We start from the raw sequence: 16,659 nt of genomic DNA, 5'->3' as shown, positions 1-16,659 counted from the left end.
TACCTTTTGCTGTTTAACTTAGTAACTTAAGTTTTTAAAAATCCTCGAATATACAATAAATGAAATAAAATTTTCGTCGATTGTGGGACTAGCCTATAAAAAATTCAAGTTATTATGTTCATCACCCAACAGAAAAATTGGTAATATAAAATAAAAGTCTTACATTTACTGGATTTACCACATTTTACAGCTTTTCACAGTCATTCTTTTCACTAAACTCGACCATGTAAAGTCAAGGCAAGTGGGAAACAAACTAATTTCAAAATTGTCAGTCCTCTCACAACACAATACGTTCACTTTTATCTCTTTTTTCCTTTTTTACGAGCTCCCGTACACGTAGGGTTTATTAAAAGAGCCTTTTGATGTCGAATAGAGCTCATAAACTTCAGTAAAGCCCTTGTGTTTTTTCTGCTCTAATTTCGGAAAAATGATGAACTGCGAAATTTTTTGATTGCAAGAACAATGTGATTTTAATACTCAACAAATCGTTCTCTTCGTCATTGTTATGTAAATATTTTTAAGAATTTGGAATGGAATATTTTTAATTTTCTGTACTATGTTAAGTTACGAATAGACTGGATATTTTTTTTTTTTAGAAATGGAACAAATTTTTAAGACCTTTTATTAAGAAATGTTGATGATTGGGGTTTTGGTAGTGGGTTTTTTGCGATAACATTCACCTTTGATTGGTAGAGAACGGTTGGAATGAGAGGGATATTTGTGCGTTCTGATTGGTTTAGAAAATATAGAGAGAGGTTTGAGGGGTCGATGTGAGTCATGTCATGAGAAGAAATTCGTATTGTGATTTAAATACCCGAAGAAGACACTACAGTTTTTCTAATATGGCGGTGCTAATTAGTAGAGTTTTCAAAAAGTAAATTTTGTGAAAAGTTGCGTCTTGTGTTGGTGGAAAGGGGTCCAACTGTGGTAGCAGGCAAAAGAAGTTGAACAAATAGATGACTGTAGAAATAGAATACTGTAAGAAAAAAACAGATATATAGTTTACATTTGACCAAGTCGAACAGTTGAGATATCCTTGTGTCTGAAGAGAAAGAGTTGCTCCAGGAGTTAAGAGTTTGAGTGAGGAGTTGGGAAAAGATTAATGCAGTTGTAGAATTGTTTTATCGAAAACGATAAGCAGAGGAGAGAGCAGGCGTATTTAAAAAAACTGGGAAGTACGAGCGAGGTGAACAGGTCACAATCGAAGAAAAATAAGGTAGAGTCAACCGTTTTGAAGACAAAAGTTAGTTTTGTCATTTAGTTAACGCAGACAATCAACCACCACCATCTATTTAGATAAGAGTTATTTGTTTTTAATTGTTTGTTTTTATTAATTGATGTATCAGAGAAACGAGCGTATGACGTCGAAGTAGATGAGCTTGCAATACTATTGAGATACACAATTTTCCCAGGCCCAAGCGGCTTATACTCCATTTTTTGAAGGGAAAGAGAATACTTCTTATCGCTCCGTATGCTGTTTTTGCACGGACCCGAAAAATACTTAGCGTGACTCGAAATATCGAGACGCGTGCAGTAACCTTGCGGTATACAATAATATACATAATGTACATAATATACATACATATAGGCACTTTTTATAGCAACTCGAGAACGACTGGATCGATTTGGCTAATTTTGATTTTACAATATTTGTATACAATATAATAAATTAAATTAAATTAAAATAAATAAAATAAAATATAATATAACAAAATAAAATACAATACAATAAAATAAAATACAATAAAATAATATAAAATAAAATAAAATAAATTAAAAACCATCGCCCCGTGCGTAGACGATCAGAAAGCTATGCGTCCCTCCTCGGTTACTCCCGAAGGCCGGAGTATCACAAACCGATTTTTGTTTTTATTTTTAAATTAAGGCAGGGTCCCACCAGTCGCGCTATTCTGCGCTGCGCCGCTCTGCTTCGAGCAGCGCGGAGCAGAACTACACAGAGCGGCGCAACTTTGCGCATGTGATTCTAGAGGAACAAATAAGTTCCAGTTTTTATTTACGCGCGCACGATGGAAACAAAATTAGCAATAGCAAGTGCTGCTGTTATAGTAATTAACCATTTTTTATAAGAAAAACAAAAGACCCAGAGGAAACGTCGTTATTGGGTTACACCAGTATTTAAAAGTAGACAAGTTTATAATGGAAATAATCTTTTAAGTGATTTAGTTGCAGGACAGTTTCAAAATTTTTTTTCGTATGTCGTTACACGATTTCGAGTACCTGTTTACAATGATTGAACCAGTAATAAGAAAGAGATGAAACAAAGCATTTATCAATGTCTACTGAAATTAAAATGTAAAATTAGCTTTGCCTGTGTCCATTGACTTTTTCATTTTCACCTTTTCTCTTCTATATGAAGACAACAAAGACGTCATCTTTGTTTTAGCTTCAGCGACGGAACAACCGATATTGTCTGCAATAAATACCCATGCATCATATTTCTTACTTTTTATATGATAATTATTTCTTTTCGGATTCCACAATTCCGGTTTGTCTCTGTATGCCTAAATAAGTTTTTCAACTTCTTCATGATTCCACTCAAAACTCATTGCGGAGATAGTACAGAAACACAATAATCTGTAAAAATGGTCTTCAATCACAAACACCGTTCCAACTAAACGCGCACTTTTCTTTGATCTACACTACTTTACCGAAAACCAACGGATAATGTTCGTTCTTGTTTGAACTTGCACGGCGCAGCGCTACTTGTCGTTCCCACTAGTCGCTCAAGCTCGCTCCGCGCACAAATGAACCAAAACAAACAGCGCGGCGCAGCGCAGCGCGACTGGTGGGGTGGGACCCCGCCTTTATAGTTACAGCTAAACAGATTTAACTGCAACGTTGACGATTTGACACGACCAGACACGACAGACGTTGGTTGATGCGGTGTTGCCTAATCGAATATTATTTTAGAGGTAATGAACTGTAATACTAATACTCCATAATTACTGTAATGAGTTTATAATTATATTTATTATCAGAGCACTAATATCAATATCATTTGCTAAAGTTATGTCATAATCATTAAAATGAACTGAATGAATGGAAGTCTATTAAATTAGAAATCTAAATTTGTTTCATATTGAGAATTGCGATATTTAGTTAAAGTAAATTGTTTCCAACGCTTGTGGAAATAAGCTTATAAAAATAGATTCTCTTAGTACCTCTTAGTTTTTAATATGAAAATTCAACAAACAATAACTATTTCACGAATTACGAAGCTATCTGACAACGTAGCAAACGCACTAAAATTTATGTTCCATGCTAAGTATATGGATGTTTACGCTTCGGGTGTTTGCATACAACTGATTATTGGCTCCTCCCTTTATCGACGAAGTGACCTTGAACGTTGCAGTTATATCTCTTACGTTATAAATATATGATGATAATAAAAATGAAGTGATTAAACATAAATACAAGATAATAATAAAAATGTAAATGATGAATAAATTCTATATTATATTTAACAGATTTTGAAAATTACATAAAACAAAATTTTTAAAGGAAAAAACTAAGATTTTTTAAATTTTAAAGAACTTAAAAAAAGCACTCCCGACCGATTTATAAGTGCCACAAGTGCCGTTTTGCCAACACCATTGCACTGTTTAAGAAGTGACAAAAGACATTTGACAGGTGGCGCCATTTTTAGCCCATGAAAATAGAATAATACGTTCGACTTTTTAATCCAGAGTAAAATATTATACTGTGCATGCGGTAGCGGCGTGGCTTACAATGCTATTAAGTTAATCCCCTAATATTTTTCAAATCATACTCTGAACATAGAAATCAGAATTTCATACAAAAACGAAGAAAAATTTAGTCAAATCATAAGAAAGGAAACATACACTTAAATTTAAGCAATTCTCAAATAATGTCATATTTACATTGTTGCCATATTTCTAATCTGGCAGGACAAGTTATGTTCAATTACATTTTATGATCAAATCACTGACATAAAAATTATCAAAATACTAGCAATTTATTTTAAGATCCCGTGGACTGAACTGAATTGACTGAAGAACCGAGAGGTACTGACGACTACCATCAAATCTCGAAAACTACAGTACTTTGGACACATTATGCGAAATGAATTTAGATAAATATGCTCTATTACAAGCCTGAAATAACCTCAGAATCAGGTTCAACACAATATATGTGCAGCTTTTCCGCGCTGCTGCAAACAAAATAAAGATTGCCATACCAAAAAGAAGCTGTTGTTTGAAGAAATGTACAAATTCTTCATTATAATTCATTATATTTGAGTGTTTTCTAAATTTTCCTTTCAAATTTCCTCTGAACATATGAATTAAAAATAATATTAACGTTTCATTTTCCTTACTTCATAATTTTCTACATCCTCCACTATCCTCAAAATCCGCAGCTCTGTGCAAAAATGATAACGTAAAAACTGAACGACGTGCAATCGATTTATAAGCAAATACCCAATATCTATCAGCTGATAACATGCTTTGTGAAGCTAATAATTATAAATAAGCATGATAAGGTACACAACAACGAATGAGATACTCTGGTGGAAAAGGAAAATCTAGTGAGATACGTTAAGGCCTCAAGTCAACAAATATGGACAGGACATGTGATACGGAGTAGGGATAAGCGACTTACAACAAACAATGTATTTTGGCAAAGAACAGATAGGAAAAGAGTTGTATGTCTAAGAGAGATGGCCTTAAAAGGTGGAAAAATGCAGTCAGAGAGAATCTACAGAAAATGGCGATAAGACAGTTGGAAATAGTGGCACTGAACCGACAAGAGTGAAAAGCAATATTAAACGTGGCAAAGACACACGAAGAGTTGTAACGCCATTCATATTAATGATGATAATAAACTTTACTGTTAGATAATAAGTAAGTTAAAAGATAGTAAAATAAAAAAAGTAAGTATTTATATTTGACGAAAAGGAGATCATATAATAAACATAAAAAAGGACCAACTTACATTATAGAAGAAGAATAATACATTGAACTTGTCTAGTAGCTGAATTATAATCTTGTCTCATTCAAAATTTCAAACTTGACGTTGAAATTATTTCTATTTGTCAAAATTGTGCGTGTCTCAAAAATCAAATGCATTCCAAATCATGAATCAAATATTGAAATATCAATCAGAACTTCACACACATAAGCAATTAACTTAAGATAATATCAGTAATGAGTGACGAAGATGTTACAGAAAACGAAAATACAAAACATGAACAAGATTCAAAAAATTCAACAAAAAAACAGCAATTGGTAAATATGGTTTTGTCATATATTATAGAATCATCAGTGATGCAAACAAGTAATGGAAATTTAAGTATACCTAATTCTTCAAGACGGCCCCTTTCAGATCCAGAAAACTTCGTTTGTAAAAAATCTCACCCACACATCAGTCATCTTTCTTTAAAAACAGATGGTAAATTCTTGTACCGGTGTTCTACAGAAAGTAATATCATAAATCAAGAAAAGATTGAATCAGATGAGGAAATTCTTGTTAATAACATAACAGATACACCTGGAGTAGCTTCTCCTTTAAAATATATAAGTGATCATACCTTTAAAAGCTCTACCGATTCTGCAAACACCGTTTTTTCAAAAGCTTCTGATTTTTCTTCAAGTAACAATATCCTTAAAGAAGATCCAAAAGTTATTGCAGATTCTAATAATGTAAACAATCGAGAAAAAGATGAGAATCATATAGTTGATTCTGAAAATAATGTTCAAATAAATAGTATGAAAAACAATATTTCTACTGAGTCAGATAATCCCAGCCATATATCAAGCACTCTCAGCGTCGAAGAAAGTATAACCTACATACTGCCTCATGCTAGTTCATCAATGAACATACCGGTCTCCTTGACAAAGAAAATTTATGAAAAAGAGAAGAAACTGAAATTCATTAACAGCTTTAATGATATATCAAATAAAACGAAATTAACTGATGTAAATCTGGACAATGAAACTGTTCTAGATGAAATTGAATGCATCTCACTTATTAAGTCAGCAGAAAATTCATCAGTAAGTTCTAATAAAAATTATACATTTGCTGATGTAAGGGACAATAGCATAAATGTAGCTGTAGCTGGCAGCAGCAAAGAATGCAGTAGTGTAAATAATATGGTAGAAGAAAACGAAATAACAACTTCTATCCTACCGGATCTATGGTCCACATTTAACATGGAAAGAATTATGGGGCTACCAGATATATTTCCTCGAATAGACGAACAGATATCTTCCTGCTTTTTGAGGTCTACATTAATAAACATGGAAGAAGTCCATCATGAGATCACAGAAACCACTACTTTAAACACAAGAAATGTTCCACCATTTGGTCTGTTGCCAGAGGATGTTCCACATACCGAAGGAGGAGAATTACCGTTTAATATACCTCTTGTAAATATAGAGAACGTAGGAATAGAGAGACTGCAAGAACACCATCCAGTAGATATTACAGTCATTAGTGCCAATACTCAAATGTACCACGAGTTAAGTCCAAACTTAACAGAAATAGTTGCTATTCCTCAAAACCCACTGTTAGAAGAACCATTGAGTACTGTAAGACAAAGACGCGACATGGACACTGTATCTAACATATACGAGTACGAAAGAACTACAGCTATATATTCCTCCCCCAACTTTAGGGAATCGCAGGACAGTAACGAAGGTAACGTTCAACAGGAGAGGTTCCGGCCTTTTTATTCCATGGATGAAATTATAAAAAACGCAAAGAGACCCAGAAAATAAAATATACATTTTTTGTTACTTACTTGTTTTTCTTGTTCAATTGGTTTATTTAGTTTTTATATCTTGATATTATTTTTCTTTCTGCCTTTTATATAGAAATATAGTAAAATGAGACTATTACTTTATAACAACGGTTTAAAACACGAACAAAATATGAGCTCATGGAAAATAACATCGTGAGATAATGATTCGCTTGGTTGGATAAAAGTTGACTATTATGTATAAATTGTAATTGGAATCATTTCCATAGAGCATTTTGCTAAAATTATGACACTTACCAAGCTTGTTTAGTGTATGGCTGCCTTTATTTTTTCCACATTTAATTCATTTAGGGAACAGTATCAGTTTGCATTTTGTCATACTATGTATGTAAATTTGATTCCAAGTACAATTTTTCTTTTAAAGTTGATTTATTCATTGATTTGAAGATCTATTTCTAAACCAATATCTCAGAAGAAGACTTGACAAACGAAAAAAAGAAGAAGAATTGCCGGGTGCGGAGAAGAAGAAGAAGACTTGACAGATGGCTTGACGCAAAGAAGAAGACTAGACAGTTGAAATGACAGCTTATGGCTGCAGATAAGAATAAGATTTGACAGACCGAAAACAAAGACTTAACAGTTGACATGACAGACCTAAACGAAGAAGAGGCGATGATCTTGGTGGTGGGGCCTTTGTGATGAGCGTAACTTCATTTTCATTGGAAGGTAGGCTTAGCTTGTGAGGTCAGAGTTGAAATGAAGAGGGTGATCTCTTCTGCCCGTTTCTCAATAATATGGTACTTTTGACATACATCAACCTTTTTTTACCGCTGTTTATTTATATTGTACTTTTACATGTTTCTTGTTTCGTATTTCAAAATAATAGTGACAAGGTTGTCACTATTAAATTAACATAAAAAAGTAAAAAATATTATTATGTAAAACTTGTCCTACCAGCTATCATCAACATCCGACATTGGAACGAGTTCTTGTTTTTGGAGTGGACCATTTAGTGGACATTAATACCACGGTGTCAGGTTTTTAATCCACGATATTCGTCTTCTTCATGAACGTCTTCTTCCGAATATTTTTCCTTGCATCACCTACCGACCATAGCCTAGTACTAGGTAAAATAAAAATCTTCATGAAATACTTCACACCCAAGAGAGCGGCGCCAACACAAACAGTCGAAGGACTAAATACGAAATCCACGAAATACTTATACAGAAAAAGAATATCAGATCAGAGAAGATTGCTGGGAATGAAAGCGATAATATAGAGGAAAGCTGGGAAAACTAAAAAGATTAAGGTAGCAACATAATCACTTCTAGAGAGAGGAAAGTAGCAAACACTAACATATAAAAAAAGAAAATCTCATTGTTTAGAGAGGAAGTGAAGACAAAATATGAAAGAAAGATTTTTTTAAAATACAGAACAGAACAAGCACAACAGGCATATAACCAGTATAAACAATCAGAAATAAAACGACTGGCAAAGTCTCTCAAAACAGATGAAACACAAAAAGAAGTATGGAGAAAGATCAGAGGTCAAAGAAAAGAGATGAACGAACTAAAAAAAAACGAAACACATTAAGAAGGAAACATGGACCGACTACTTTCGATCCCAATCTGCTAAAGGTGACGATAATAAACCACCAACACAAGAAGTTTTAGATAGTTTTTACGATTTACTTATCTTTCTTTATTGTAATTAACATTCTTCTGTACATCTGAAAAACACAGAGTACATAATGTATACACATAAATTTCAGTATTCTGATCTTCAGATTCAGATTTATGTTATGTCGCAAACAATTCTCTTCTAATTATTTAGCAGCCGAGGTAAGTTTTATAAGTTATATTGGTAAGACTTTGAAGTGACTGGTCGTTAACTAGGATACTGCAACCAGTAATGTATTCTTTCATTCTGCGTTTAAATTTTTCAAAAATACTTATTAGTTTTCTCAGGATCCGAAAAAAATTAATGCATTTAAATAGCACTGGCCCGAAATTTTGCGCCTACGCTCTTAAACTTATTTTTTAAAAACTGATTTTTTTCAATTTTAGAAAAATGAGCCAGAACTAGAAATGCAAAATGCTATTTGGATAAAAGGTTTCCTTAAAGATAGTGGATTATTGACAATACTTTTCGCGGTTGGCAATGTTGTTTTTTCATCACAGCGGTTTCTATTATGGCATTTTTTATTTAACAATGATTGTTCGGTAATTGTCCCAAAAACATTGTTAATACTTTGTTTTGTAACAAATGATTCCTTTTTCATTTATATGCTGATGGAATAAGTTCAATAATACTACCATATTATTAATTGGTTCCACGTAATTGGCACTTGTATCTTACTACGGTCGCCACATTTTTGTAAATGTTTACTACCTTTCACGCTCACTTTTAATGCGTTACTAAAATTATTACAGAAATTTAAACTCATGGGTGAAATTTAATTTCCGTTGAAACGAGTTCTATTCAAATTTTATTTGCAAAACGCAAATATGTAACATACCGAAAATTGTTCTAGAACTGTTTTCTTGTGGCATGTCTAAGTTAAATGTTATGTTACCTTAAGTTAAATGTTATGTTAACTTTTAGTTAGGGAGGTGTTTTTACCCTCAGGATGATATCATATTCTGATTGTTTTGTGTTTATGTATTATATATTTATATATTATGTGTTTGTGTAGTATATGACTATGTATCGTGTATTGTTATATTATTTATAATTGTAGACGATTTGTCTCTGACTTCCTATTAATCCGCTAATGTTGTGTATTTTTGTTCTATGTAAACTCCATTAACGGTATGGCTATGGTATGTGGTGATATATGTTGTAGCATTTTCGTTTCACCCGTATATTTTAACTCTGTTTATAACAATTATAATTGCTCTTTCGATTGATCTTTGTTCCGCCTACATATTTGCGCACGAAATAAACAGGAATTTCTCCGCTTATGTTCATAATGATTTGTGAGGATGAGGTCACTCCTCGTAGGACCGGCCGCGGTAGCGGTCGATTTCATTGTTGAAGTCGTGAAGAATTTTGTAATCGGAAATCCGAATTTCTGTAGCAGTCGAGAGTGGCGAGAACAAATTGGGGTCTGAACGAGAAAACATGCGTTTCGGTTATAGTTTCAAAAACCGGCAAATTTTGGCTCAATTCGATAAGTTTTGGTTAAAAGAATGTGATTTAAGTTCAAAATGGTATGTGGCAGTCTTTGTATAGTAAGTTAGTTAGTCACCGGTTTGTTAAAAGCTGTTTTCATTGTCAAAGAATTTGATAATAGCGAAATAACTTATTTGAGGGCTAAATAAGCCGTTTTAGGTCAAACATCAAACATCAGTTTGATGTTTGATCACTTCGGATCTAGATCGTTTGAAGTTTGTGTGGGACAGTGTTTTTTTTTGTATTCAAATCTAAGGTAACAAACTTTTTTTAATAATTTCAAAAGAAATAATTAGCCAGTGAAGCGATTAGTTTTGTTAAATTTTTCTAAATAAACATTTATCTTTAATATACTATGATTTGCTCTCATTTCAGTTTAAAGGTTTATAAGTAAACATACGTTTTATGGATCAGCTAATTGTCATATTTTAGTTTCTTTTAAATAAAATTAACTTTTGATAAATTAATTAATAATTCAGAAAAGTTGAGTAGTTTCATTTCGACATATCACAGTTAGTACACCTTTTCTGTCATTTGGTACATGTACAAAAACCATATTTTTAAAGCCCATTTTGTTAGAAAGTTCAATGTAACATTTGTTGATAAACATAGTTTTAATTCATTTTTGTTAGAAGGTCCAATTCAATGTGAGGTTTGTTAATAAATTATTATAGATATTTTTATTTGTAATAACTATTTATGTGAAATAAAAATAAATGTGCAGTTTCTCTTTAAACCAGAAGTTTAAAAATTATTTTTTTTAAAAGATATTTACCCTTAAAATGTTTTATCCATTTTTTTTTTGTAGTCTTAGTCCTCCCCAAATAAAGGAATCATTATCCACGACTCAACTCTCCAACCAAATCACAAGTAGCCGTTCGCAAACGTTTTAATTTATTTGCTTACCCTGTCTCCAAGCCCAGTAATTGTTCAGTCCCCCCTTTCAACTCCCAATAAGCAAATTATAAATTGTTACAATGTTTAGGAGCACGAACAAAGTTAGTGATGATTGATGGTGGAGACAGTTTGTGGTGAAGAGATTCCAATGCAGAATAATACGCGCCCATACGCCACCTACTGTGTAAGAGACTTTTTTTTGTGTAAAAAGTGGGTGTAACAACAATGAACTGGCCAGCGTATTCTCCAGACCTGAACCTGATAACCTGTTAAGTTTTTTTTTAATTATTAATCTCATTGGTCTTATTAAAGTTATTTATTTCTCGTTTTAACCATTTTTTTCTACGAAACTTGGTATTTATGAATTCGGAATAACATATAAGTAAGTTAAGGATATTTCCGATGAAACTAGAAGTAGCGCATTAGTAAAAAATATGGAGTCAGATACATTATGTGCCATTGTACTTGTATGAAAAAGTTTCATAAATGGCGACTTTTGTTTCAAAGCTATTTATTTGGTTCCGTCCTTTATCCCAACCCTGTATAGTAATGGGAACATGATGAAGATAAAAAATGGAAGTGATTAGTTAGCCAAGTAAAAAATTTCAACAAAACTGAAACATAACTTTTATAACCAGTGAAAGTTGTTTGCAGAAATATAAATGCTGTGATAGATCTATGAAGTGACAAAAAAAAACTCAAAATAAAAATATTAGTGATAGTTTAATTTTAACATCAATTATCTATATAAAGAATTGGCATGAAGAAAGATCAATGTGTGACTAAATATAAATAGTAATCCATTCAGACATTGGGATAAATACAAGAGGTTAATAAAATAGCATGAGGAAAGACAGGGATACTGTACCGTTATTGCAATTTTTAACTTCTATAATTTATCGTTCGACAAGTATTCCGAGTTGATATATTGTGTAGACAACGAAATACAATTCTAATTATATTCGATTGAACTCATTGTTTTATTTAATCTCAAACTCAACTAAGCATCTTTTTGAATATTTTATCTTTAGTAAAAATAAAAATGCAGTTTGAATCTGAATCTACAATCAAATCTCAATAAAATACTGTGTAAAAAAAAACAATGAATTCGAAACTTAACTACCAAACTTCTTACGAAGGAATAAATTCTTTTAAGATTAGAAATTTCAGATTAAACATTTTGCAGAGCTAAAAATAGTAAAAAATACTTTAATGACATTGATCAATCGCAAAGTACAGAGTTTCTACTGGATTAAAAGTTCTTTGGAGTGAAGGACGTCTCAGGAATCAAAAGAAAATTCTATTGCACATGGGCGTCCATAAAATTATTAAGAATCTCTTCGTTTTTAACGTGGTCTGTGAGTTTAATTCCTAATATTGATATTTCCATTTTTCCTGTGTGCGATTCTCAGTTTGTTAGCATTATTTTTAGTGAGCGTTAGCGTTTTCGAATCCATATGTTATAACTAGAAGCACGCATTGATTGTATACCTATCTCTTAAAGCTCAAAGGGATTTTACTATTGATTATGTCCTTCAATATGCTGGCGGTATGTAGCCCAACCTAGACCAATTCTTCTTTTTATTTATTGTGTCTGGTTCTCCATGGTGATTTTTAAGGCATGGCAAGATATATGTATTATGTAACCTCTTCCAACTTTCCAACTTCATTGTTCCTCCGATGAGCAAGTTTGGCATAATATTTGTTTTTCTTTTGTTTATTTGCAATCCCTTTGACTTTTTATAAATCATTGGCAATCAGGACAATATCGTCGGTAAATTAAAGATTAAGCATTTTTCGTCGATATTTAGCCCTGTCTTGTACCAATTGACTTTTTTGAAAGCATACTCTAGAACTGCCGTGAAGAGCTTGGATGGCATCGTGTCTCCTTGTCGTAACACCTCTCTCCAATGGGAACATGTTTGTTTTTTTATGGAGTTGTACACTTGCTGTTGATTTTTTATACATGTTATAAATTATGCAGATGTTAGATCCCTGATTATTCTGTTTCCGATTTTGATTTTATCTTATCGAAAGCCTTTTGGAAATCAACCAAAAACTAGTACTAGTGGATTGTTGTATTCTACGGTTTTCTCTATTCTTCTTGATATGCCCATCCCTTACGAATATTGGCGATCATCATGACAATCTTTATCTTATCTTCTTCCTGGACCTCGCTTTCCAAATATTTTTCCTTGGAGGATGGCTTGAAGGAGAGCATATCTGGATTCATTTCGCATAATATGTCCGAAGAACTGTAACTTTCGAGATTTGATGGTAGTCAGTACTTCTCGATTCTTATCCATTCTTCTAAGGACCTCCTCATTTGTGACTCGGCCAGTCCACGGGATCTTAAGTATTCTCCGATATAGCCACATCTCAAATGCTTCCAGTTTTCTGCACATATTTTCGTTCAAGGTCCATGTTTCTCTATTAAGGTTATTATAAAATGATCATTGGAACCGAAACCTGAGCGAACATCGGCTTTTTCTATTGCTTTATAGGGGTTCAGTTTATTTTCTAGTCTACATGTTTTTGAGCGAATGTGTTATGTCGTCCTTATTAATCTACGGTATGTCTTCTCAACACTTTTTAACCGCTCCCTTCTTTTTTTATCGGCTTTTTCTATTGCTTTATAGGGGTTCAGTTTATTTTCTAGTCTACATGTTTTTGAGCGAATGTGTTATGTCGTCCTTATTAATCTCTGGTATGTCTTCTCAACACTTTTTAACCGCTTCCTTCTTTTTTTATCGGCTTTTTCTATTGCTTTATAGGGGTTCAGTTTATTTTCTAGTCTACATGTTTTTGAGCGAATGTGTTATGTCGTCCTTATTAATCTCTGGTATGTCTTCTCAACACTTTTTAACCGCTCCCTTCTTTTTTTATCGGCTTTTTCTATTGCTTTATAGGGGTTCAGTTTATTTTCTAGTCTACATGTTTTTGAGCGAATGTGTTATGTCGTCCTTATTAATCTCTGGTATGTCTTCTCAACACTTTTTAACCGCTCCCTTCTTTTTTTATCTCTTTGAGTGTGCTCTGTATCTGTAATTTACTAATTATTTTATTATTATCTATTGACCAACTCTGTGTTGTTATACTTTGTTTCTTCTGTTTCCGTCTACTAAGGACCACGAAGATTTTTTCATGTTCCACGAAGAGATTTCCTCCTCTGTCAGTTTTATCGAAGTCTCTGATTTTGATGTTTGCGGTTGTCTCAGAATAGGAAAAATTACATTAAATACAGAGAATGTAGACTGTAGACTTCAGGAATAAAGTTATTTCGTTTTACATTTTATTAGAGAGGCAACTGAATGATAAGGCCACTCGACCATATCTCAAATTTCCCTTCATCGTCTGTAGATTATTCTTCACCTATAGGGACTCCAATCGTTTAATTTAAGACTCTGATCAATCTTTCAGATTGGAATGCAAAACAAAATTTTCAGGTGATTCCAAGTCGGTTTTCAACTTTCAATTTGAATTTGTTTTACTAGAAAACTATTTTGAAACAACTCTTCAGTATTATATAGCATTATTCTCTAAAAAATAAATCTATGTTGAGTACGCCAATGAAAATGTATACATACGTCGTGACCGATACGAAACAAGAACGTCTTGTGGCCCGCCCACATAGACCTTGCGTCTTGTGGCATTCTGGCACTACATAACAGAGATACATACCGAGATACATCTTTCAAATATATCATTTTAACATTTCTCCGTGAAATCACAGATAAATCCGGACAACTCGAAGAATAGGAATATATTTATCGAGCTGGGATTCTGCAGGTGGATAGTGCAATCTGTTTACGAAATAGAATAGTAAATGTTACGACAGATAATGTGGGAGAATATAGAAGAATAATTTATTTGTACAAAAAATGAACAAACTTTCAACTTCAGAACATGAACAATTACTATTTAGGTAAAAATTCTCTGCACCAAAAACATTAGCATTTATAGGAGAGTGAAATTTTAATAAACTTAACAATAGAGACCAAGTGACACACGGAATTTTCATGAGAAAGGCTAAAGTAGGCCATTCAACTAGTGCTAACTATACTTGATTTGAAAATGCATCATAGTACAGTTTTTATGGCAGAAAATTACAATGTTCTTTATACAAGTATATCCAAAGTAAAAAAATTATAAATATCTATACATTGTTTCCGTTTCGTACAAAAATTTATTAAAAATATTGACTACTCCTACAAACTTGGAATATATCATTATTGAAACAATTTAATAATAATTATCAGAATTAACAATTGTCAAAATGTTTATTTAAACGTGCTGGTATTATTTTTGATGTCAAAACAGGTTAAAAGTAAAATTTATCAATTAATTTCAACATTGTGTATGTAAGCAAATCAAATTACGGTGCCTCTGATGTTGAATTAACGTTTCTTCTTCCTCCAGTGCACTGGACTATGGGCAGCATCTCTTTAAACTTAAGTGGTAAATTTTACACAAAACTGGGGTATTTCTCACGTTGTGTAATACAAGACTAAACTATGTGTGTACGCGCTGAATAAACTTGGCCTCCCTTAATGAGGGGAGATGTCTACAGGACCGTATTAGTTTACGTACGTAAAACGTACACACAGGTCAATTAAAGGATTAAAATATAAAATGAAAATAATAAAAAAATAAATTGATATAAGGTTGAATGCTCGAATAAATGAACTTTGATCAAATAAAAGGCAGATATCGAGCACAGTTTTATTAATTTTATCTTGCCCAAGTACTTTCGCTCCCTAGAGCATCTTTAGGGGCATTTCGTCAATTGCGGCCTATCCAACAAGAATAAAATGTTATAAACATAAAATTAAACATCACACTACAATACACAAGGACAAACACTTTAAAATTATTTTTTTTCTGTCTCCGGTTTCCGTACATAATGTAGCTTCGCCTATTTTTAAAACATTTTTAAGTGTTTGTCCTTGTGTATTGTAGTGTGATGTTTAATTTTATGTTTATAACCTTTTATTCTTGTTGGATAGGCCGCAATTGACGAAATCCCCCCGAAGATGCTCTAGTGAGCGAAAGTACTTGGGCAAGATTAAATTAATAAAACTGTGCTCGATATCTGCCTTTTATTTGATCAAAGTTAATAAAATAATAATTAATACAAAAATAAAAATATGTGTGGAGGGCCGTAATATTCCCACCCACCAAAATGCATTTTTTCATTCTTAGTCAATATATGTCAGAGAACATTTGCAGAAATATTGTAAATTTAGCATTCTCGATGAAAGTCCGAGACGCAGAAAGTAAAGAGACGCAAGCTGCAATACTTCGGTAATATTTTTTAAAATATGAACTTTTACATCTGATCATTCAATGAAATATCCAAGGTAAACGTGGTCCTGGTAGAAGAACATTATGGCTGAAATATCTAATACAATGGTACGGAAAATCGACTACATCATTATTTAAAGCTAATGTCAATTAAGTCACGATAGCGAATATGGTAGCCAACATGATATTCAACGATCGATAACGGTCATGGAACTAGAAGATAAAAGTACCTTACGAAAAAAATATATCGAGATTTGCTACGATGAGACCATAAGAAAAATTCGCCAATAACTCGATTTATTTTATAATGTAGGCAAAAGTACTGTTTCAGGGGGGCGCATATAGGGGTTTTGAACGAAGATGTAAAAAATAAATGTTACCTTATTGCGTCAAAGAAATTGGAGAAAATCAATAAGTTTGTCAAATTTGTTTGTTTGTTTGTAATGTCAAAAAGTTTTTATAAAGTCGCCATTACGAGTTCAATTTTACAAAAAATATACACAAATTTCACACAAATATACCCGAATCAACCACTAAGGGTTATT

The 16,659-nt window shown here is 32.6% G+C and overlaps 1 protein-coding gene across 2 annotated transcripts in view; it reads right to left on the bottom strand.

The window, feature by feature from the left end:
- Nucleotides 1-16,659, bottom strand: part of gukh (NHS actin remodeling regulator GUK-holder) — a 597,577-nt gene that overhangs the window by 197,385 nt on the left and 383,533 nt on the right. The window contains exon 1 of one of the 2 annotated variants that reach the window (XM_072529623.1): nucleotides 2,465-2,803. The exons of the other annotated variant lie outside the window; for it this stretch is intronic. The gene's annotated coding sequence lies outside the window, so the exon portion shown is untranslated. Of the gene's footprint in view, nucleotides 1-2,464; nucleotides 2,804-16,659 lie in introns of those variants that run through there. 2 annotated transcript variants of the gene reach the window in all.

This window comes from Diabrotica undecimpunctata, chromosome 4, assembly GCF_040954645.1.
Source record: "Diabrotica undecimpunctata isolate CICGRU chromosome 4, icDiaUnde3, whole genome shotgun sequence".
Taxonomy (NCBI): Eukaryota; Metazoa; Arthropoda; class Insecta; order Coleoptera; family Chrysomelidae; genus Diabrotica; species Diabrotica undecimpunctata.
This window is presented reverse-complemented; position numbering and strand designations above follow the sequence as displayed.